The sequence below is a fragment of the Microtus pennsylvanicus genome, chromosome 10, assembly GCF_037038515.1.
Source record: "Microtus pennsylvanicus isolate mMicPen1 chromosome 10, mMicPen1.hap1, whole genome shotgun sequence".
Taxonomy (NCBI): Eukaryota; Metazoa; Chordata; class Mammalia; order Rodentia; family Cricetidae; genus Microtus; species Microtus pennsylvanicus.
In genome coordinates this window covers 19,077,942-19,103,885 of record NC_134588.1, presented here as the reverse complement: position 1 = coordinate 19,103,885, position 25,944 = coordinate 19,077,942, and the positions used below count along the sequence as shown (strand labels likewise).

The 25,944-nt window shown below is 38.1% G+C and overlaps 1 protein-coding gene and 1 pseudogene across 1 annotated transcript in view; both read left to right on the top strand.

Moving 5' to 3' along the window:
* Positions 1-25,944, top strand: part of Dpp10 (dipeptidyl peptidase like 10) — a 1,483,954-nt gene that overhangs the window by 716,032 nt on the left and 741,978 nt on the right. The window lies entirely within an intron of this gene.
* On the top strand, positions 20,882-21,743 carry LOC142858211 (small ribosomal subunit protein uS5 pseudogene; annotated as a pseudogene).

Here is a 25,944-nt window from a genome sequence, read left to right as displayed (position 1 = left end):
TTTTATAGGCAAATTGAGTCCCTTGGTAATAGGGATATTAATGACCTGTGATTTTTACTTCCTGTTATTTTTGTTGTTGTTGGTGGTGGTGGTGGTGGTGGTGTGTGTGTGTTTCTCTTCTTTGTGATTTGCTAGTGTGGGATTATCAATTGCCTGTGATTGTAACTAACTTTCTTGAGTTAGAGTTTTCCTTCTAGTACTTTCTGTAGGGCTGCATTTGTGGATAAGTATTGATTAAATCTTTTTTTCATAGAATATCTTGTTTTCTCCCTCAATGTTGGTTGAAAACTTTGCTGTATATAGTAGTCTGGGTTGGCCACTGTGGTCTCTTAGTGTCTTCAGGATGCCTGACCAGGACCTTCTCACTTTCATTGTTTCTACTGAAAAGTCAGGTGCAATTCTGCTATGTTTGCTTTTATATGTTACTTGACCTTTTTACTTTGTAGCTCTTAATATTTTTTTTATTCTGTATGTTTCTGTGTGTTTAACATTTTGATTATTACGTGGTAATGGGACCGTTTTTTTTTTTTTTTTTTTTTTTGTCCAATCTATTTGGTGTTCTGTAAGCTTCTGGTATTTTCATAAACATGTTTTTCTTTATGTTGGGAAAGTTTTCTCCTCTGATTTTGCTAAATATATTTTCTGTGTCTTTGAGCTGGACTTCTTCTTTAATTCCTATTATTTTTAGGTTCAGTCTTCTTTTGGTTTTACATATTTCTCAAATATTTTGTGTTAAGAATTTGTTGGATTTAACATTTTCTTTGACAAATGAATCCATTTCCTCTATCATATCTTTCTTCTATTTCGTGTATTCTGTTGTTTATGTTTGCATCTGTAGTTCCCATTCACTTATTCAGATTTTCCATTTCCAGATTTCCCTTGGTTTTTCTTTTTTTTTTTATTGCCTCTACTTCAGTTTTTAAGTCTTGAACTATTTCTTTTACCCATATGATTGGTTTTTCTTAGTTTTCTTTAAGGGATTTGTTGATTTCTTTCCTTTTTGGATTGTCTTTTTCCCGTCCTTTTAAAGAAATTTTTTATTTTCTCTTTAAGACCATCAATCATCTTCATAAAATTATTTTTATGTTGTTTACTTCTACTTCAAATGTGCTTGGATGTTTAGGTCTTGCTGTTATAGAGCCACCAATTTCTGGTGTTGCTGCATTGCTCTTTGTGTTGTTGAATGTATTCTTACCCTGTAGTCTACTCATGTCTTCCTCTAATCAGAACAGATGAAGGCTGTGTTTCATGGGACTCCGTTTCTTCCATTGATCACTCCCTCAGGAGTACGGAAAAGAGAGACTTTGGTGATCATTCCTTCAGGTGTAGGCAAAAGAGAGACTTTGGTGATCTACGGGCCCAAAGTTCCGATAGTCTTTCCTCCTGTTATTGACAGGGCTGGGGACCCAGTGGTCACTGCTCCTGTCGCTGCCACAATGCTGCTCATGTTTCTCACACTGAGCCCAGCCTGGCCTGCCTGCACTGCTGTCCATACTTCTCCACCTGGTGGCCTCCATATGAAATCTCGATTTTAACTCTTCCCACCTCAGTCTTTTACTTATCTTGCCTTTGCCATTGCCCACAATCTGTTGACTAAATAATTGTTTGATCATAACAGAGAGTGAATTGCTCAGTCTACTTCAATTTACAACACACAGCAAGTCACGTAATGCATGTGTTTGTCAGTGAAAAGAAAAAGACAAATTGCACATGTTATAAATTCACAATGGAGTTCTGTCTGCTGCTTTGGAGGGAGGGAAGGAAAACAGTGGTTTATAAAAGATAGTTTGCCCTGGGTCATGCTTCTAGGTCAGTCTGAAAATAACTAGTAGTGTTTGAACTGCAAAATGTGTTTGTGCTTCACATCCTTTCTCCAACCTTTAGAGGACCAACTTGATCACTGATTCCTGAAGAGATTTTTGTAACACATTATATATATGACAGAGGTTCAGAACAAACTTGATTTTGGAACCAATAAGAGACATATATTTAAAGAAATCAAATTATCCAAAGAAAACAAACAAGTACAGGAAGGGAAAAGAAATTCAGATGTTGTCTTTCTTCTCACCCCAAGTCTTTTCTTTGTATTACCTTTTATTTTATGTGGGAAGTTTTTCTGTATGTGTTGCTTTTATTGGTTAATGAATAAAGAATCTCCCTTGGACTGTGATACGCTAGAGTAGAGGTAGGCAGAGAAAACTAAACTGAATGCTGGCAGAAAGAAGGCAGAGTCAGAGAGACACCATGTAGTCATCAGAGGAGAACGACACAAACTGCCAGCCATCTTGGAAACTTGAGCTCACGAACCTTTTGGTAAAATATAAAATAATAGAAATGGGTTTATTTAATATGTAAGAGCTTGCTAGGAATATGTTATAGTGATTGGCCAAGCAGTGATTTAATTAATACAGTTTCTGTGTGGTTATTTCAGGGCTGAGCAGCCAGGAACAAACAAGCGGCTTCCTGCAACAGTTTGGCATGTCAACATGATCAACTATATTTACATAAAACCTAAAAAAGTTTAAAAAGTAAATTTAGACTCTAAAGAACAGAGTTAAGCACGGCTTCTTGATAGCCAGCATTTTGCTGGCTGTGTGCTGTAGCTCCTTTAAGAGAAGTCTTCTTGATTCAGCAGTTTGTAGCAAAACAAACAAACAAACAAACCCTCACAGTTTCAAAATGGCCACACAAACTGTTCTGGCTCTTTCTGGAGGTTGAGTATTTGAATGACATTTGTGGGACAAGTGCTTGTTTGCCCACTCAGGGTTGGGAGGACAGTAGCTCAGAGCATGCCCATGGCTCAGCATGGGCAGACAGTGTAGTCAGGTTTATTAGGTATGCACAAGCAGGAGAGCATAGCTGATTTCTGCTGCCATACACAGAGATATTTCCAGGCTGCACAGTGTGCTGCATGGCAGATTTAGCTATTACTCAGATATAAAGGGTTTATGTACTGCATGTTCCTTCTCAGAGTTAACGTGGTGAATGCAGCTCCTATCACCCAGTCCCAGAGCTGGCAGTAATGGTACTTCTGCCATTTTGAAAAGTGGAGAGAGGCAGAGCCACCACCCAGGGGTGCTTACCTTGTAAAAGCTCTCCAGGACAGAAAAGGATTACAGATACACCAAAGTTCAGATTCAGACATAAAAGACCTCTAAATGAGACACAGTGTGTTTAAAATATGTACTTAGGCTTTGGAGAGAGAAAAAAGAGTGAGAGACAGTAAATGTAATATAGAAGAAGACAGACAGTCATAGATTAAAGGAGTAAAGAAAATAAAATAAATACTAAACTTGTAGTGAAAGTAATAGAGTAAGAAAAATAAGCTGTGTAACGATGGAATATACACAGAGTCTGGATTATGTATATTATTGTGGTTTTATTTTAATTTTTGGACTGTGAATGAGCTAGGTACAGAGAGAATTTTATGTATGGGCTGCTAAATTAAACCAACATATATGTTCTAAAGGTTTCTTGACTCCCAAATTTGGGTCTAAGGATTTATTGCTTTGGAAAATAGGTTCTTCTTTTGTTTCCACAGATAATGCATTAATTCCAGACTAATGAGGTTTGATGAGCCAAGACCACTATAAGGTCACTGTATTACCCCAAAAATTACATTGCTCAACAAAAAGCAAGAAGCAGTTTGGAAAGAACTATGCAATATTGTTTATAAATGTTTCTTTGCATTTAAAGGGGGACATGCCATACAGATTTGCATTGTTACGGATCTTGCTCTATTGATACAAGTTTAGGTCAATTTTATTATGTGTATTTCTGCTCTTGATTAAGGTATTATACTTGTACAGCTCATTTTAAAATGTAATGCATAATTAAGATATATAGGTTAGTAGATAGTCATCTATAATAGTCAAACTTGTAGTCATGTTAGTTAGGTTTTTCTAGATATATAGAGATATATTTAAATTAGATAGGTATTCTTCAGATCTTTCAGAGACTACATAATATGGCATTTGTAACATGAATGGGACCTGCTTGTTAGGGGTTTCTGTCCTGCCCAGTTCCCCACAGCCCACAAGCACCAAAGAAAATCACACAGAGATCTCTATAAGTTATAAAGCTGATTGGCCCATTAGGTCAGGCTACATATTAGCTCTCGTAGCTTATATTAACCTATTGTTCTGATATATGTTAGCCATGTGGCTCAGTACCTTTTTCAGTGGGGCAGATCACATCCTGCTGCTTTGGTGGTCTGGGCAGGAGTGGGAGGAATCAGCTTCCTCCTTCCTAGAATTCTCCTGCTCTCATTGCATCATTTCTACTTCCTATCTGGTTTTCCTGCCTATACTTCCTGCCTGGCCAATCAGCATTTATTTAAAACATGATTGACAGAATACAATTATCCCACACCAGGCATTTACAATGCTTTAAGAACTTAGACTTTTCATGACAATTAGACACATCTGCTCCTGGCAGCACCAATTACTTCAAGAGGAAGTTGGGTTCAAAGAGGCTCCTTATGGAATTTGCTAGCAATTTGGGCAAGAAACTGCTCTTGCCTGGACTGCTTGATGCTCATGCAGGACCCACAGAGAAATGACTGCTGGACTTGACTGAAGGTGAGACGAACCTTAAAGGTTCCTCCTTCATAAAAGTGTCTGCTAGACATTCTGCTGGATATAGAAGAAAGTGATTAATTGATGTGGGAGTACCCTCTGTGTGCTTTAATTACCATTAATGAATAAAGAAACTGCCTTGGCCTGTTGATAGGGTGTTGTCTGGGTTTCTATCCTGCCTCTTTTCTGTCCTCCCACCAGGCCACATAGATTTTCTGTGTATTTTTCATCCTTATGTGGCTTTACTTTATCCTCTATCTTTTAATTTTTAGTTTTACTTTTTGGAGACAGATTTTCTGTATATCTTTGGCTGTCCTCCCACTAGGTCCCACAGCCATTTAGCCCCAAAGAAAATCACACAGAGATCTATATTAATGATAAACTGATTGGCACATTAGCTCAGGCTTCTTATTAACTCTTATAAGTTATATTAACCCATTATTTTTATCTATGTTAGCCAAATGGCTTTTTCAATGGGGTAAGTCACATCTTCCTTCTTCTGTGTCCTGGCAGGACTGCAGAGGGAGCTTCCCTTTCCCCAAAATTCTCCTGTTCTCCTTGACCCACCTCTACTTCCTGTCTGGATGTCCTGCCTATTCTTCCTGTCTGGTTGTCCTGCCAATACTTCCTGCTTAGCTACTGGCCAATCAGCATTCATTTAAAATATAATTGACAGAATATAGACAATTGTCCTGTACCTATAGGGCAGAACTTAGGTAGGTAGGGAAGACAGATTGAATGCTGGGAGAAGGAAAGAGTCAGAGAGACACCATGGACCCACCACCAAAGATAGATGTGCTGGAACTTTGCTGGTAGGCCACAACCTCATAGTGATACACAGATTAATAAAAATGGGTAAAATTAATGTAAGAGTTAGCCAATAAGAAGCTAGAGCTAATGGTTCAAGCAATGTTTTGATTAATACAATTTCTGTGTGATTATTTCAGTTCTGGGCATCTGGGACAAACAAACAGCCCCTTTCTCCTGCAACTGAAAAACTGCCAATATAGGCAGAACTGTCTTTGAAATTTCCTACTTCATGGAAAAGTCAGCTGGATACTGTGGGCCTGTGGACTGAAAATTGGATGCCTCAAAAATGCAGAAAAACTTAGAGTGACTGTCCAGGCAGTGAGATGTCTCTGTCAATTCTAGGGTTTTGGAAGTTGCTAATAATGTACTTTCTGTTTAGTTAGGTAATAGTATATGCTTCTGGGGCCTTTGATGGAGGTGAAGAATAGATAGTTAAAGCTATAGCTTTCCTTAGTTATAATAAAAGATAAATTAGATATAAATATTTTAACTGTAATTCTTGCTTGATGCCTGTTTTGTTATATGTAATTTTACTATGTTAAAGTTAAAATCTTAATTGTATTTAGACAGTAAAAAAGGGAAATTATATGGGAGGTCCTTCTGTCTATGTGTTCCTTTTATTGGTTAATGAATAAAGAAGCTGCTTTTAACCAATGGCTTAGCAGAGTATAGCCAGGCTACAAGTGATATATATATGGAGAGAGAGAGAGAGAGAGAGAGAGAGAGAGAGAGAGAGAGAGAGAGAGAGAGAGAAGGCAGTCAGGAGAAGTCATATAGCCCTGTCAGAGATAGACAGTGGACAGAACTTTGCTGGTAAGCTACAGCCACATGGCAATGCACAGATTAATAGAAATGGATTAAATTAAAAAGTAAGAGCTAGAAACTAGAGGCTAGAACTAATAGACCAAGCAATGATTTAAATAATATGGTTTTTGTGTTATTATCTCAGGAGTCTGGGTAGCCAGGAATTAAACAAGTGGCCTCCCCCAACACCTTTCCAAATATGTGCATTTCTTTTAAAATGTGATTATTTATTGTTTTTTAATTTTTTTGCATGTGTTTGTATGAGGGCCTTAGTATATAGCTACCTGTGGAGGCAGAAGAGGGCCTCAGATCTGCTGGAACTGGAGTTACAAGAGCTTGGGAACTACCTGAATGGGTTCTGGGAATCAAATTCAGCTCTTCTGCAGGAGCAGCACATGCCTTAACTTCTAAACCATCTTTCCAGGCTTGATGTTTCTGTTTCTTATCTCAGAAGTAACACAGCATATTTTTAGGGAAAATCTCATGGATATCTTTACATATTGCATGTCTCCAGCAACCTCAATTTGCAGAGCAATTTCTAGGGACATTATTATATGATGGTATTATGTGATCACTCAAGACTAAGTCAAATAAATCAAGTCTCCAGGTTTTAGACAAATTTAAACTGTATAACTATTTAGAACTGTATAACTAATTATTTATGTGATTATGTGACTTAATTTTTTCCTATTGGGTATTTTTTTTCGGGTTTTAAAAATATATATATATGGGAAATGTTCTTTTTGTTAACCATCATGTCACTTGCATCTAAACCAATACCTGGCATCTAGTTCAGTCAACATTATTTATAAATAAATGGATCAGGGAAATATATATACATTTCCTCCAGCCTTTTATTCTTCATCTTTGGCCGAGGTTTAATAACTAGGAAAGTAAGAAATTGCCTCAGACATAATAAAAGTAGTTTGAATCTGAAATGTCATAAATGCTTATATTTGAATATTTGTGCTTTAAATACTGTGGAGGCTTTAGGAGATTGTCCTACGTGGTAGGAGTGGGTAAGAGAGACTGGATTTTGAAGGTGATATCTCAGCCTAGCTCATCTATACAAATGTCATTCTCGTCTTCATTGATCCAACATGTTGTGAACAATCTTGGACCGAAATTTCCTGGAAAGTAGAGTATTTCCTCCCATGTATGTTGCTTCTGTTTTGTAGTAATAGCCACATGAAAGCTAGTTAGCAAAGCACAGTAACTACCCAATATAAAAGTAAAGTGATGTATCCCAGCCTTCCTTTATCACAAATTTCATTCTCTCCTTTTCTGTTTAATGTGCTTTAACTCAGACATGGTAATGACAAGACTATTAAGTGATACATTGCTAAAAGGTTTAGTATACAATCCCAAACACAATTTCTTACCTTTTAAAAGACTCATTTATTTGTATTTTATGTGTGTGAATATTTTCTTCTTTGTATGTATGTGTTTCATGTTTGTTTTTGGTGATGTCCTAGAACTGGGGTTACATATGATTATCAGTCACAATATGGGTGCTGGGAATCAAGCGTGGGTCCTTGACTAGAGCAGCAAGTGCTCTTAACTACTAAGTAATTTCTCAAATCTCCAAATTAAAACTTTTGAGTTAGTGAGATTGGTAAATATGGCTTAAATATGTCTATATGGACATGTAAGATTAGATATACATATTTATAATCATAAAAGATTCATTAAGATTAAACACATATTTATGCTGGAATCAAACCTTAGTATTAGTGTTTCTTCTACTGCATCTTATTAAGATCAGTCTTTGGTATACACACACACACACACACACACACACACAGAGAGAGAGAGAGAGAGAGAGAGAGAGAGAGAGAGAGATTTGAATATTTCATAAATTAACTACAAACCAGACTAAACCAGATTTAAAAGATGGTGGCCTGTTTTAGTTTTAGTTCAATGATCAACAAACAATTCCTAGCCCTTCTACTGTAGGAAAAGTGGTGACTCCAGTGTGAGGAATGCTGGAAATGCACCTAGACGTCTTTACAATGAACATTTGTTGTGAGTGTCTTCTCTCCACGCCCTTAGTGAGTAATTTGAAACTAACAGGTCATAGCTTCCTTAAATATATTTGAGTTGGGCTTTAATAAGTCATATCATTAGACTAAACAGTAAGTATTCTTTTCAGAATTGGGATTAAATATGGGCTGGGGAGATGGCTCAAGGGTTAAGGTGCATGTCATGTAAGCAAGAACACTACACTTCCCCAGAACCCACAGAAATGCCAAGTAACTTCGGCAGTCTTCTGTCTCAGAAAATGGAGATGGGATTCCCAGTGCAAGCTGACTAGCTGGTTTAGTCATATTAGTAAGCTTTGAGTTTTCATGAGATAAAGTGGATAAAGATTCCTGATAGGTGTTGCAGGGCTCCACAAACAAACACTAAAGCCCCCCCGCCCCCCCCACACACACACAAACAGACTGAATACATATTTTTATAATGAATGAGCAGTCTTCACTCCATGTTTATAGATTAGTCATTCAAATATCTAACTAACATCAGACTCAAACCACCTTGGAATAAATTGTCACTGAGCTGACCCTCTACTGTCATTATGTCCTTTGCTGGTGAGGCGCAGGTAAACTTGACAAAAGCTGGAGTTATCTTGAAAAAAAAAATCTCAGCTGAGAAAATACCTCCATCCTATTGGCATGATATGGGTAGTACCAAACCTGGGTAAGGGGCCCTGGATTGTACAAGAAAACACACTGAGCAAGCCATGGAACAAACCACTAAGTAGGTTTCCTTTATCCTCTCTGCGTCAGTTTACCCTTCCTGGTTCCTGCTCTGCTTGAATTCCTGTCTTGACCACCCTCAATGATGGACTATGACCAAAAGTTGTAAGATGAATTAAATTGGTTTTGGATCATATTATCTTATCACAGCAATAGACAGTAAAGTATGACATTCCTCAAGCACTGTAGAAGTGTCTCCATGTCCTAATGTTTCTATATTGCATCATGAATTATAAATCATCTAAAATATAGAAGGACAAGTGTCCGCTGAATGTCAATACTGTGCTGTTTTACATAACTGGTGTGAGAACTGATATACGAAGAGTCCTGGAACGCCTAAGGATAGCTACAAAGATTTATTGCAAGATATCCATTTGCTGAACCTTATTATTGGTCTCGTTGGTGGTGATGGTGGTGGTGGTGTGTATATGTGCTCTGTGTGTGGGGTGGTGGAGTCATTCACATGGAGGCCACAAAACAACTTCAGGAAGCCAGTTCACTCATTCCAATCTGGTTCCTGGAATTGCTCTCAAGACATCAGGCTTATGCAACCAAAGCTTTTATCTCTAAACCATCTCGCCAGCTTTTATTGAATATTTCTCTTTTATTTCATACTTTTGTAGTCTGTAGTGCACAGCAACAATGCTGCTGACAAGAATTGTATTAGCACTTCACGAAATATCAAGTGACTTTCTGTTTTCTGCTCTTAGGCAATATTGACCAAATATAATGCTCTCTTTGCTAGCCTAGAGTAGTTGAAACACATTTACTTAAAAGCAGGAGTAATGATATAAATTAGTACAAGTACATTATGACTGGGAAAAGACTTTTCAGATGAGAGAATGGTTTACATTGAAATGGAGGAATATGTACATATACAAAAATATAAATTATAACTACAATGTGTATATGCTGGATATTTGTATATTCAGTATCTGTGTATTCATATAAATCATCTATTATGTGAAAAACTCAACTTCTCTTTGTTCTTGCTGTTTAGATGATCTTTCTCTTGTTCCTTTTGTGTGCCAGAGACATTTATACTTCTCTGTTCCTGTCCTAACCTTTTCCTGATTACAGGCCTTGAGCTAATTAGTCATTGTGCTTTCAAAGTTCAACACAAACAGCTTTGTTTCCACTCTTGCAAAGGCAGGAGGACACATCAGCATTCAGAAGGGACCTCTTGAAAACAACCCAAGATCATCTGGGAGTGGATCTTCCCCTTTGAATCAACACAATATATATTCATCATTCACCAAGTATAGTTTTGAATTTCTCTAGACTTTCCAAGTGAGCCCTATTATAATGAAATATTCATAGTATGCTAATACAAGTGTAAATAGCATATGCGGCCACATATAAATGATGCAGAATTCTAGTAAGTAAAGATGCTCATTACTCTAGGATTTTAAGATTTTAAGCTAGAGTGCAGGTCCAGGAATATCTGCCTGAACTGAAAGAGTCAGGAAGTTCAGGGCTAGCAAGATGGTAGCCAAGAGATGCTTACCAAGCCTGTAGCTTTTGGTGCAGTCCCTAAGATCTATATGGGGAAGGAAAAAGTCAATTGTTGCAAGGTGTTCTCTCACTTGCATATGTGGACTATGGTACATACACATGCATGCATAGACAGAGAGAGAGAGAGAGAGAGAGAGAGAGAGAGAGAGAGAGAGAGAGGGGGGGGGGGGGGAGGAAGAAGGAAAGAGAAGAGGAATGAGGGAGAAACAAGTAAGTATAAGAAAAGATTTTTTTTAAAAAATTAACAATAAGAAAATATCTTTTTGTTGTGTGAGTGTGTATAAGTATCCAGAAAACACAATTGTGTCCTGGATTGCATTATTTAGCTACCGAATTCAGAGTATTATTGTGCTAAAATAGTTCATTCCTTTTTCTAAATGCGGTGGTGGGAGTGAAGTTCATTAACAGAGCACTTAGCATTTGTCTAGCTTGGGCTAGCCCTACGTTCCATCTCCAGTGCCTAAAATAAAAACAAGGCACAGTTTAAATTCTCAGGGCTATGACAGCACATCACAGAAGGCCTGGATTCATAATTTTTGTCTTCTATTGGAGAGAAGAGAGGACTTTTGACACTGTGTCCTATTTCCAGCCTGTAGCAGTTCCTGCAACAAGTGACTGCCATAGAAGGAGCAACTCTCCCTCTTAGCTCTTCTCACCTCCATCATTGCTTTCACACTCTCAAACTTCAGTCTTTACTGCTTTCCTAGTTTTAAACTTGAAACATGTCTTTAATCTGCTCTTATTTTATCTATTCTTGTGTAGCTATTAAAAGTAATAAGATTTAAAGTGAATCGACATGACTGCATGTTTCAAACATGGAGGTACAGTGCAGGGAGGGGGTGTATTTTGGGGGAAGTCTAAAACATACCATATTTTTAATTTATAATGCATCTGTGGGAGAGGAGACATCTTTGCCATCCCACCTACCTGCTTCAGTATATTCTTTTTTATTAGCTTACTTGCTTCTTAGGTGAATTGAAGTGCAACAGCAGTAATAAGTCAGTTGTAGTAGGAGCTGAGCTGGATGAAAGCTCTGAAATGTGTGAATTCTTAAGATAAAATATCAGAGGACGTATACCTAGTCTACTTCTTAATCTGTTAGTTATGTTCTGAAGCCATAAAAATTTTTATGTTTACTGTGTGCATGTGTGTGTGTGTGTGTGTGTGTGTGAGAGAGAGAGAGAGAGAGAGAGAGAGAGAGAGAGAGAGAGAGAGAGAGAGAGAGAGAGAGAGAGAGAGGCTGTCTGTCTTCACATGTAGAAGTTAAAGTTGACATTGGATATTTTTATTCATTAATAGATTGATCACTACCTGTTTTTTTTTTTTATTTTAAGATAGCACTTGTCACTGAATCAATGGCATACCAATTTGCCTAGACTGACTGACCATCAAGTCCCAGTGATTCTCTTGTCTCCATCCTCCAGTTCTGGAGTTATAGGGGCACACCAATATACATATCATGAGGGGGTTGATGGTACAAACTCAGTTCCTCATGTTTCATAGCAGTTCCCTAACTGGGCACTTCCAGCCCCTTCCTCTGTTTACTTCTTCATGTTACTCATTTTAAAGTATGTGCTCATGCCATTTTTTCACGTTTATTTTGCATGTAATTGCTTTGTAAAGGGTTTGATGCATGTCATAACATACATGCGAAGGTCAGAAGGCAACTTGCAGGAGTCAGTTTTCTTTCTCCACTAAGTGGAACCTGAAGGTTGAACTCAGTTCACCAGTATTGGCAGCAAGGACCTTTACCTGCCAAGTCATTTCACCAGCTCCGCTTGTTATTTTTTATTTTATTTTTGGATTTTTGAGATAGAGTTTCTCCGTGTAACAAACCTGGCTGTCCTGAAACTCACTTTGTAGACCAGGCTGTCTGCTTGTTATTTTTAAAAGCAAAGAAATAATAAAACAAAACAAAAATAATTATAAAGAAACCATTTTGTAGAAAACTAAGTCCAGGTAGGCATGTTGGCACAGGTTTGTACACTATTTTTATAGATTCAAGACCAGCTGGAGTCACATAGTGATTCCATCAGGTTGGCCTACCGTGTGAGTTTCAAAAGTGAATTAAAAAATACAAAATAAAATGAATCATAACTGCCTATTTCCTGTGTATACCCTTCTTGATGAAACTGGTACAGATATAGGGTTAGGGGATGATTCCTTGGTTAAAAGCATTTGGTGCTATTGGAGAAAGCCCAAGTTCTGATTTCAGGAATTGTGTCGGGCATATTACAATTGCCTGTGACTACTGTTTCAATGGACCCTGATGTGGGATTCCCCTCTGTATGCTGTGTGTTTTGTTGCCATTGGTTAATGAATAAAGCTGCTTTGGCCTACCAGCAGGACAGAATAGGACAAAGCAGGAAATCCAAGCAGATAGATATATATAGAGAGCAGGCAGAGTAAATGAGAAGCCATGTAGCAGCTACAAGAGACAGACGTGCCAGAACCTTGCCAATAAACTGAGAAACTCATGGTAAAATATAAGATAATAGAAATGGATTGATTTAAGATGTAAGAGCTATCTAGAAAGATACTTAAGCTATTGGTCAAACAGTATTACAAATTATATAGTTTCTGTGTGATTTATTTGGGACTGAGTGGCTGGGAACAAATGAGTAGCCTCTGTCAACAGGACCATATGCCCTTTTCTGATGTTGTAAGCACCACTGCTCATGTGGAAATACTTATACACAGGCATACACATACACAAAAGTTTTAAAATATTTGTTTAAAAAATTGTTTACAGTTAATGCAACCTTCAGTCTTCACAGTATCACACAAGGGGCCATTATGATCAGCTTCTCCAGTTAAGTCAAAAACCTCCATTCCAGGCATATGTATTTTCTCATTGTTTCCTGAACACACCTGAACTCTGAACCATTTCCCCTTGAACACTCCCATTTATTCTGTTGACCTTCTTAATGTCACCCCATTCCAGAATATCTCATTTTATGGACACTTCAAAATATGAATCTCACTCCAGACCTGCTCAGACTCTATTTATAATGCTTTCCTGAACCTTGTAAAATGAGGACTACCTTCCTAACTGGACGTTGTTTTTATAAAGGACCCAAATTCCATTCCTAGAAGCCACATTAGTAGTCTCACAACCATTCATACCTCTAGCTCCAGGGTATCTGGCTTCTGAGAATACCTATGCTCATACAGCATGTATACATAAACATACACTCATAATTAAAATAAAAGTAAATCTAAAGAAAAACAGTCAGAAACCTTTGGTTTAAATAAAGGTGGTAGGCTACTGAAGTGCCTCAGTCATGAGGGCACTTGTCACAAAATTCTGAGAATCTTAGTTGGATTTCCTGAATTCTCAGTGTGGTAGGACAGAACCAACTTCCATGAATTGTCATCTAACTAACACACATTAACTGTGATAGATACATATGTGTACATGATACAATGCTCACAATAAATAAGTGTAAAAAATTTTCAAAAAGTAGAGAGAGTATTTATTACATGACTTTGTGCAATATGGCAGTATGTAACTCTTCTATGAATAATGCAGAAAAGTTTTGGTAAAAGATATTTGGAAATTCTTGTCAACTTCAAACTATATTTTATCCATTGTTTTCAAGAACAGTTCACAAAACATATTCACTTTTTCCCTTTTATTGAAAGTAAATTCCTTTCTTATATAATATAACCTGATTATAGTTTCCCCTTCCTCCACTCCTCCCTCTTCCTTCTCATTTCCCCTCCCTTTTGGATCAAATAGATGAAAGAAACAATTCAAGACTTGAAAACCAAAATAGAGACAATAAAGAAAATACAAAAGAAAATGGAAAATACAGGAAACTATCAGGAACCACAAATGCAACCATAAATAGTAGAATACAAGAGATGGAAGAGAAAATCTCATATGTTAAAGATACAGTAGACTCATCAGTCAAAGAAAACATTAAATCTAACAAACCCTTACCACAAAATATCCAGGAAATATAGGACACCATGAAAAGACCAAACCTAAGAAAATAATAGGTATAAAGGAAGAACTCCATCTCAAAAGCATAAAAAATATATTCAACAAAATCATTGAAAAAAAACTTTTCTAACTTAAAGAAAAATATGAATATGCAGATATAAGAAGGTTAAAGAACACCAAATAGACTGGTCATGAAACAAAAGTCCCTCACCACATAGTAATCAAAACCCTAAACATAGAGAATATAATGGAGGAAGGTCATTGGTTAAAAAATAAAGAAACTGCTTGGCTGGCCCTCATAGGTTAAAACATAGGTAGGCAGAGTAAACAGAACAGAATGCTGGGAGAAAGGAGCTGAGTCAGTGAGTCGCCATGATTCTCCCACTCCAGGCAGATGCAGGTTAAGTTCATTCCTGGTAAGCCAGCTCTTGGGCTACATAGATTATTAGAAATGGGCTAGTCCAGGTGCAAGAGTTGGCTGAGAAAAGGCTAGACATAATGGGCCAAGCAGTGTTTAAAAGAATACAGTTTCCATGTAATTATTTCGAGGCATAAGCTAGAGCTAGCCATGTGGGTGGCCAGGTGCTGGGGACGCAGGCCCGCCACTCCTAACACAACAAGAATAAAGAATATTAAGAGCTGCAAAGGAAAAAGACGAAGTAACAAAGGAAAATGACCAAGTAACATATAAAGTTAGACCTATCAGAATTACACCTGACTTCTCAATGGAGACAATGATCATTTCATTATATGCTGATCAGCCTTTGACAAAATACAACACCCTTTCATGATAAAAGTCCTGGAGAAAGTAGGGATACAAAGAACATACCTAAACATAATAAACATAGTCAACATCAAGCTAAATGTATAGAAAATCATAGTGATCCCACTAAAATCAGGAATAAGACAAGAATGTCCACTCTCTATACAGTACATGAGTTTCTACCTAGAGCAATAAGACAATAAACGGATATCAAGGGGATACAATTCAGAAAATAGAAGTCAAACTCTCACTATTTGCTGATAATATGATAGTTTACATAAAGACTCAAAAAATTCCACCAAGGAACTTCTACAGCTCATAAATACCTTCAGTAATGTAGCAAAATACATGATTAACTAAAAAAAATCAGTAGTCCTCCTTTATACAGATGATAAATGGCTGAGAAGGAAATCAAAGAAACATCACCCTTCACAATAGCCACAAATAACATAAAATATCTTGGAGTAACTCTAACCAAACAAGTAGAAGACCTGGATAACAAGAACTTGAAATCATTGAAGAAAGAAATCAAAGAAGATGCCAGAAAGTGAAAAGATCTCCCATGCTCTTGGGTAGGTAGAATTAACATAGTAAAAATGGCAATCTGACCAAAAGCAGTCTACAGATTCCATGCAATGCCCATCAAAATCCCAGAAAAATTCTTCACAGACCAAAAAAAAAAAAAAAAAATAAAAACAATACTCAATTTCATATGGAAAACAAAAAAAAAATCCAGGGTAGTTATAACAACCCTGTTGAAAATAGAAACTTTGAAGGTATCACAATCCCTGACTTCAAACTCTACTACAGAGCTACAGTACTAAAAACACCTTAAAACTGGCATAATAACAGACAGGAGGACCAATGAAATTGAATCAAAGACCTGGATATATATCCATATACCTATGAACACCTGATTTTTGACAAAGAAGCAAAAAATATAAAATGAAAAAGAAAGGTATATTGAACAAATGGTGCTGACATAACTAGATATCAACATGTAAAAGAATGACAATAGATCCATATCTATTGCCATGCACAAAAGTCAAGTCCAAATGGATCAAAGACCTCAATATAAAACCAAAGACCCTGAAATGCATAGAAGAGAATGTGGGAAGCACACTTGAACACTTTGGCACACGAGACTACTTCCTAAATACAACCCTAGTAGCACAGACACTGAAATAATTAATAAATGGGATATCTTGAAACTAAAAAGCTTTTGTAAAGCAAAGGACACAGGCAACAAGACAAAATGGCAGTATACAGAATGGGAAAAGATCTTCACCAACTCCACATTGGACAGAGGTATGATCTCCAAAATATACAAAGAACTCAGAAGTCAGTCATCAAAAGAATAAATAATTCAATAAAAAAAATGAGTACAGACCTAAACAGAGAACTCTCAGCAAAGGAATCTAAAATGTCTGAAAGATACTTAAGGAAATGCTCAGCATCCTTAGCTATCAGAGGAATATAAATCAAAACAATTCTGAGATTCCATCTTACACTGGTAAGAATGGCCAAGATCAAAAAACTGATGACAGATTATGCTGGAGAGGATGTAGGGTAAAGAAGACACTTCCCCATTGTTGGTGGAAGTGCAAATTGGCACAGTTGTTTTCAAAATCAGTATGATTTCTTAGAAAATTAGGAAACAACATACCTCAAGATCAAGCAATTACCACTTTGGGTATGTATTCAAAGAATGCTCAATAACACCCAAGGACATGTGCTCAACTATGTTCATAACAGCGTTATTTGTCAAAGCCAGAACCTGGAAACAACCTAAATGTCCCTCGACCAAAGTATAGATAAAGAAGTTGTGGTACATTTACACAATGAAGTACTACAGAGTGGAAAAAAATAATGACATATTGAAATTGGCAGGCAAATGGATGGATCTAGAAAACATCATATTGAGTGAGGTAACCCAGATCCAGAAACGCAAATAGTATATGTGACATAAAACAAAGAAAAGTCACCCTATAATTCACAGTCCCAGAGAACCTAGACAACAAAGTAGACGCTAAGAGAGACATACATGGGAAGTAAAAAAAGAAAAGATCTCCTGAGTAAATTGGGAGTGTGGGGATTATGGAAGAGAATAGAAGTGAAGGAGAGAAAAAGGAAGGGAAATAGAGAAAATATGTAGCTCTATAAAAACAATAAAATGTGTAATACTTCTTATTAAAAAAATTGAGATATCAATGACCAAAGATTGTTGATTCCTATTATTTTGTTGTTGTTGTTGCTGTTGATGGTAGTGCTGTTGTTGTTGTTGGTGGTGGTGGTGGTGAAGTGTGTGCATGTGTGTGTGTGTGTGTGTGTGTATGTGTGTGCATCCCCTTCTTTAGGTCTTGCTGGTCTTAGATTATTTATTTCCTCTGTTTTCATGGGTGAAGTTAACCTTTATAGGGTTGAGTTTTCCTTTTAGCACCTTCTGTAGGGCTGGATTTGTAGATAGAAAATGAAAAATGAAATATTTTATGCCCTTGCAATGTTGAAGCATGCATGGGCAATCTGTATATGACGGTTCTGATGAACTTATCCATATTGGGTTTTATGGTCTAGGTTGATGAAGACGAATGACTAGGTCTCTTCTTTAAGAGGGCACAAGGTCTCATTACAGATGGGTGTGAGTCATGGTATCATTGCTGGGAATTGAACTCAGGGCCTTTTGGAGAGCAGGCAATGTTCTTAACTACGGAGCCACGGTTCCAACCCTTGATATACACTGTTTAAATATGATTTACTCCAGTGTAGATAGACATTGTTTAAATTTGACTTTATCATAAAATACCTTATTTTCTCTATATGTTGTGATTCAAAGTTTGGAAGTGTATTGAAGTCTAGGCTGGTATCTGTGATCTCTGAGAGTCTGCTCCATAACTGTTCAAGTCCTTTTTGCTTTTAGGGTACCCATTGAGAAGTCAGGTGTAATGCTAATAGGTCTGCATTTATATGTTACTTACTTGGTCTTTTTCCCTTGCCAATTTTATTAGTCTTTCTTCATGATTTATATTTAGTGTTTGTGTTATTATGTGCCAAGGGGACTTTTTGTTCTTAACCAATTTATTTTGCTTTGAGAATCTCTATCATCTTCACACAGTTGATGTCAAGGTTCTTTTTTTTGTGTGTGTTTCAGTTATGTTGGAATATTCATGGCCTCCTGTGGTAAAATAGTTGGGTTCTAATAATGATATAGAATCCTAACTGTTATTGATTGTGTTTGATGCTGGCCTCTAGGCATCTGGGTTTCAGATGATCATAGGTCTAAGTGCTGATTTCTGGATTTGTTTTTGTTGGGGAGTGTTTTGTTCCTCACTTTCTCTTTTCACTCTGGATTTTAAGAGAGTGTGATGATTGCATCTTACTCTTTTTGTTGTTGTCGTTTGTTTGTTTTTGTTTTGCTTTGTTTTTTGTTTCATTTTTTGTTTGTTTTGTTTTTGTTTTTGTTTTTTTTGGACTGTTCAGCTGGTATTCTCACAGGGAATGTTTTGTTGGTGTTGGAGGCTAGTGTACTGAGGAGGCAATCAGGCCTGATTTTGCCCTGCCTGGCTCCCACATGGCTAGCTTAGCCCCGGAAATAACAACACACAAACTGTATTCATTTAAACACTGCCTGGCCCATTAGTTTCAGCCTCTTATTGGCTAATTCTCACATCTTGCTTTAGCCCATAATTAGTAATCCATGTAGCACCACGGGGTAGTGGCTTACTGGGAAAGATCCTAACCTGCATTCATCTCGGGTTGGAGAATCCGGCAATCTGTTCTGTCTACTCCACCCAACTATGTTCTGACCTTTCAGGCCAAGAAATTTCTTTATTAACCAATGAAAGTAATACATAGACAGAAGACCCACCTACATCAGGCTATGATACTGAGATATGTTGATGGAGGGAAGGCTGAAGGAGAAGGACTTTGTAATCTGTTTGCTTAGGGTCAGAATGTAAATGGATACTACAGCAGAATTCCCAAAAAAGAGCTGGGGATGAAAATGGGGGCAGTGATCTCAGAGGCAGTAGGAGAGGAATGATTCTACCTTAGGACAACTTGTTGCTCTTTGAGAAGCAGCCTTGGGGGTACTAGGGAGTGCCTGCTGGAGCTGGGATTTGGGACAAAGCAACAAGTCATAGGAGAAAAGTTAGAAGGGGACGATTTATGAGATCCACGGGAGCTAAGAGCAGGGGACCACGGAGAGCTGCCAAGGGTGTTCTGCTGTACAGGTAGAGATGAGAAGGGAGATTGGAACTGGGGAAGCAAAGAAAGAAGAGGTGTGCAGCAAGCCTTCCTGGTTTTCTGAATGGCATAGCCTATGGGTAGTAGTAGTGGTAGTGCCAACTGGAGTTAGGGGCTGTGAAAAAACAAATAGTAGGCCTAGAGATATTAGGAGGGAATGTCTGTGGGATCTATGAGAGATGTGGGCAGGGGGGTTGGAAGACTGCAGCTTTTGTTCTGCTACAGTGTTAGAGATGAAACTGGGGGATTTGAATTGGAGGGAAGGAGGGAGTAGTGAGGATTTTCGGTTACCTTACCTGTTTTCTTATTCCCTAAAATTACTAGGAAATTACTAAAGAACTCTCATGCTCCAAAGTTCTTAAACAACTTGACAAACACACAAAGGAAATAAGGGCTACAGAAATTCACTGGGTTTTGGTTAAAATGTTGTAATACCAAGTGAAGGCTTGTCTCAGATTCAAGAAATTATGAGAAAACATAAAACTTTAAAAGATTCCAGCCACCTTGGAATAACTAGCAGCTCCTTCTGTATGACACAAGCTCCTGGATTCCATTCTGTCTGAACAAAATGATTTCAAACTCATGCTTCTTGCAGCTCTCCACTGTGAAAGAGACTCAGAAAGATAGGGAGACTGCCATTCAAACTGCATCTTCATTTTCCCCTCTCTGGCTCACAAACCGATAGGAAGTTTACATTTGCCACGTCCATTTTAAAAGATGAATGTATGACTGGCAGATGATAATACAATTCAATATTTGGTCAATTTCAAATTGAATGATTAATTGAAAATCTTTCCTAAAGTCATGATCCAAAGAAATATGGAAGCTGGTTGCCATGTCTAATGGAGTTGGTCTTTATTTTTTAAGTACTTATTCATCTGTAATATATTCATAAAGATATATTTTCTTTGCATTCTTCCTTATGTATGATACATAAAAAGTGCTAGAGATTCAACTCAGTATCTCTTGTTCTATGATCTTCATTGGGAAAACATTTGTACGTTATATAAGAATTTAGAGTGCACTTAATGAAACTGTCAAATGTTTGAAGCCAAGCACAGCATCACACATTTCTAATTCCCAGGTACTTGGGGGTTGATCAAAAGAACCACAAGTTTGTGGGTATTCTATACAGCCAAGCGATGATGTCTGGTAACCATATCTTTAGTTTCCATTGAGTGGGCTTATTAAGTTCATAGCAAGTGAAAGTAAGAGAATAAGTAGCACATAAACTGACAAACAGACAAATAGACAGATGGACAGATGAGTGGATAAACAGACAAACATGATAGATGATAGATAGATAGATAGATAGATAGATAGATAGATAGATAGATAGATAGATAGATAGATAGATAGAGAGAGAGAGAGATAGATAGATGATTAATGGATTCTAGGTAGATTGTTATAAATAAATGATAGAAGATGATATATAGCTTCTTCTTCTTCTGGAAAACACCAAATGGCGGATGACGCCGGTGCAGTGGGAGGGCCTGGAGGACCCGGGGGCCCAGGATTAGGAGGCCATGGTGGCTTCTGCTGAGGATTTGGCAGCTCTGAGGGGCCACGATTGAGGCCATGGCCGCAGGGCTCGCAGAGGTAAAGCTGAAGACAAGGAGTGGATTCCCGTCACCAAGCTGGGCCGTCTGGTTAAGGACATGAAAATCAAGTCCCTAGAGGAGATCCACCTGTTCTCCCTGCCCATTAAGGAATCTGAGATTATTGACTTTTTCCTTGGAGCTTCCCTAAAGGATGAGCTTCTGAGGATCATGCCCGTGTAGAAGCAGACTAGGTCAGGCCAACGGACCAGGTTCAAGGCTTTCGTCGCTATTGGGGACTACAGTGGTCACGTAAGTCTCGGTGTCAAGTGCTCCAAGGAGGTAGCCACTGTCATCCGAGGGGCCATCATCTTGGCCAAGCTTTCCATTGTACCTGTGCGGAGAGGCTACTGGGGGAACAAGATTAGCAAGCCCCACACTGTTCCTTGCAAAGTGACAGGCCGCTGTGGTTCTGTGCTGGTGCATCTCATCCCTGCCCCCAGAGGCACTGGCATAGTCTCCGCTCCTGTGCCCAAGAAGCTACTCATGATGGCTGGCATTGATGACTGCTACACACCAGCCAGGGGCTGCACTGCCACCCTAAGCAACTTTGCCAAGGCCACCTTTGATGCCATCTCTAAGACCTACAGCCACCTGACCGCCGGCCTCTGGAAAGAGACTATGTTCACCAAGTCTCCTTATCAGGAATTCACTGACCATCTTGTGAAAACCCACACCAGAGTCTCTGTTCAGAGGACCCAGGCTCCAGCTGTGACAACCACATGAGGGTTTTTATACAAGGAAAATAAAAGTGAATTAAGTCTGTTAAAAAAAAGATGATATATAAAAAGATAAAAAGATGATGGAATATAAAAAAATGAAGACTTGATAAATGATGATAGATAAATAGATGGATATATAGATGATAGATTGAGATAAAATAGACTGAGACAGAGATGATTGATAGATAGATAGATAGATAGATAGATAGATAGATAGATAGATAGATGATAGATAGATAGATAGATGAAGAAGAGAAGGAGGGAGGGAGGGAGAGATGGAGAGACAGAATAAATTTGATTTAGCCAAGATGTGGGCTCAAGTCCAGTCTAAAGGGTTCTTTTTCCATTTTTATTTTGTGAGATCTTCCTGGTCCACGTCCAGGTCTCTGGCCCCATTTCAACTTCTTTCTTTCTGTGGTGATCGCCTATAGGAATCTGGGTTGAAGGAGCAGTCAGTTTAAGAACAAGGTAGCATGACAATAACCAGGTTTCTGAGTCTAAACAATTTGAGGCTTCCTGGAGCCGGATTATATGATGTCATGAGAATACCAGTTCAAAGATGAGACACAGCAGTACTCTTGTTGAATACGTGGACTAGGAACTGCCTCGATGCAAGCCTGACAAGCCCTAATCTGTGCTGTGAGGGCTACCGAACTAAAGACTCTGTCATTTGATTATTTTAAGTTAACCATAGAGCTGCCACTATGATTGATAGCTACTCAAGGATGCTTCACAGGTTAGCAAGGGTTCACCGACTGAAAATACTGTTTCATTTAATTTATTTATCTATTAATTAATTAATTAATTTGGTGTGTGCATAAGAATTCCTAGGAATGTGTGAATGTGTTATGGGTGACCATGCATTGAGTGCACGTGAATGTAGAGGAAAGAAATGAGTGATGTAGAGTGTCCTCTTAGTAAATCACCAATTTATTTTCTGAGACGGGTCTTTCATTGAGCCTGGAATTCACTGTTTCTGTTAGACTAGCTGGTCAGTTAGCTGTAATTAGAGGAGACCTTTTCCTCTGCTCTTAGTGCTGGGACTTTATGTCTTTGCTTTTTGTACGTGTAATGGGGATCTGAATACAAGTTCTATTTTACCAACAGAAGCACCTCAGCCTTACCCATTTTTTTTCGATACAAGGTCTCATGTTTCCAAGACTCCAACTCATCATGTAGCAAAGATGATGATGAATTTCTGATCCTGTTTATTCCACCTCTCCAGCTCTGAGTTTAGAGATGTGCTCTAGTTTGTCTGGTGATAAAGACTGAGCCAGGGCCTTGTGCCTACTAGGCAAGCATTTTACCGATTGACTCATGTCCCCATTCCCAAAACATTATTTCCTTAGAGATAGCATTTGATAGATTTTCTACATACTATGATGTACTTTATATGCAATGGAAAAGTTAGTATATAAACTTGAAGTTTCATTATGAGAATCTAGATATCATCAAGTCACAGATAATTAGATGTGTTTATTGTGCCATTTTTAAGCTCTTCCATTTGGGTAGGTTTTGGAGCCAATTCAAACTGGGAGTCAGAGTCAGAAGGAATCCCAATGCTATTTTTACAGAAGCAAATGTCTCATGTGCTGTCTCTTATGTCCTTAAATGCAAAAAAAACCGAACCACCCATTAGTACTGTCTGCTTCCTCAGAACAAAAACATAATTATTAGCTCATCCATTATAGATGGTGTTAATGGATAGCGCATAAAGGAAAACTTGGCCATGAACTTTTTGCTTCAGGAACCTAAAGTTCAAGGAGCTCAGCTCACTCAGTAAGGGCATAGGACATTCTAAAGTTCTGCTTGAGTCGTTAGAGTATTTTCTTACTTATTCTTCATAAAATTCTACAAGAAGATTTTTATGCAAGACCCAAAGTGGGGAAAATAACGAAAGTAATAGCAACCAGATTATTTATTCTTCATGCCAAGAACACTAATGGGCATTAAGAGTTACTTTGCACATGATGCTCAATGCCCTGAGAAGACCAGTGACTTGCTCTTGGAGACTCAGCTCAGGGTTGAAAGCACTGGGCCTTACCTAGATGATTTTCAGGACCAAACTAGTTTCATTACAACCCTATTTGCAACTCTGTGTGTGAGAGTTGTATATAATTGTTTGTGTGGCCATATCCATATGTGTATGTAGGTACATGTTTAGGTGTTTGTTAGAGTCCAGCATAAAGTATCTTTCTCCATTACTTCTAAACTTATTTTGGGGGGATAGGGTCTCTCACTGAGCCTGGAGCTTACCTACTGATTAGACTTTCTGGTCAGTGAGCTTTAGGAAGCCACCTGCTGCTATACCCTCATCTCAGCCCCAGGGGTTCATTTCATAAATTCATTCATAGGTCCTGGCACTTTGAATTTAAGTCCTCATGCTTATTCAATAAACTCTCTAACTGAGCTATCCTTCTAGCCTCCTATTACAACTTTTAAAGTAAGGGAAGACCTTTGGGACACAGGAGAACTAAAGCACGTATTACATTTCCATGAGGAAACTTTTCTAGCTCCTTGTATTCACCCCATACTACACAATTGTACCCACAATTGATAGGTGAAGGTAAACCGAGAGGCAGGGAGGAGTAAATGTTAATGTTGGTGTCTTTAGATTAATGGAAAACTGGTTATGATGTAGCCTTTAAAGCAAATAACCTTATTATTCTCTGAAAATAAATTTATTAAAAAGAGCATATTTTTTATAATTTGATTTGTTTTTGAAGTTACTGGTCTTTCACCTAGTTAAACAGCCACAAAATTAGGAATGACAGTAGGAAAGATACCATTTATAATATCTCGTGAAAAATAGCCACTCTGAGGCACAGGCTAAATGGAATGAGATGATTTATTGTTTATGTTTGATCATGTTATATTTATTTTTTGCATGTGTGTATGTGTGTTCACATGTGTGGAGGTGCATGTGTTTGCACAGTGCTGCATGTGTATGTGGTAGCTAGAAGTTTATGCCACATCTTCTTTGATTTATTTTTATCTTTATATTGAAGCCACGTCTTTCACTTGACATTAAATCATTTCAATTTGGCTAGTCTAGCTAGGCAGCTCACTCTGAAATTCCTATCTCTGCCCTCTGTGCTGAGATTAAAGGCAGACTTATATGCCCTATGGATATTTGCGTTTATTCTGGGAATCCAAATTTGGGTCTTGAAGCTTGCAATACAGGTGCCTTACCCACTGAGTCATCTCTCTGCTCCATCAAGTAATAGTTCTTGAGATAATTTTATATATATGCCTCTCACTGACATACTCCAATGAATGTAACTCCTGGATTCTACTGTGAAGAATGAAGAATAAGTGACAAGAGCTTTCATGTCTGCTCTATGTCTGCGGCCCTCATTGATACACAGGAGAGTTAGTTGCTATTCAAACACTTATCAAACTTAGGGCTCACAACCTGTGCCCTAAGTCAGGTCCAGTCACCTGTCCTCGATAAATCAATAAAAGAGCTAGGGTAAAAGGGGAGAACAGAGAAAAGGAGATTTACTAAATATGGTCATATTGGGATAAGGAACAAACATATCCAGTAAACTCCTCACCACCCCCCAAGTCCATGTTTGGTATCCTAAAATAAGACCAAAGTTAACTAGAGTCCCGAGGATATGCATGTGTAAGCAGCCTCATCAAGATACGGTCCTGCTCACTGTGGAACCTTCCTTGTCTGGGCTTCAGTCCCATCGTGTGATGTGCTTCATTCCCTCTCACTGTTACAACTATGTGAAATCTCTTTCGAGAGTCAGGTTCCCCTCTTTTCCCTCCTCCTAGCACAAGAGATTCCTGGGGAACTCCACATTTCTTTGGGAGTTGTCAGATTAAGAAATCTTTTCTGCCAGACCAGTTTCAAAGGCAGCATATGAGCAAGGAGTGGCCATAACCAGTTTAAACAGTGAAAGTGAGGGGTACTAATTAAACATCTCACCATGAGTGTGGTAAGACCAGAGCTAAAACCTGCCTGCCCAATCCCAAAGTTCCTGCCCCTTATCCTTCAACCATGCCACTTCCAATACCTCAAAATGTATGGAAAAGCAAGTGATGTAAATTAAGCCTCTGCCCGAAAGCATCAGAGTCTCGGCATAATGGATAATAAAATATTTACAATATCAACAGGGTCAATGATAAGTGCACTTTTGAACGAAAAAAACTGAAAGGAAGCAGCACAGTGTAACGGCGGTTACATTATATTTTGT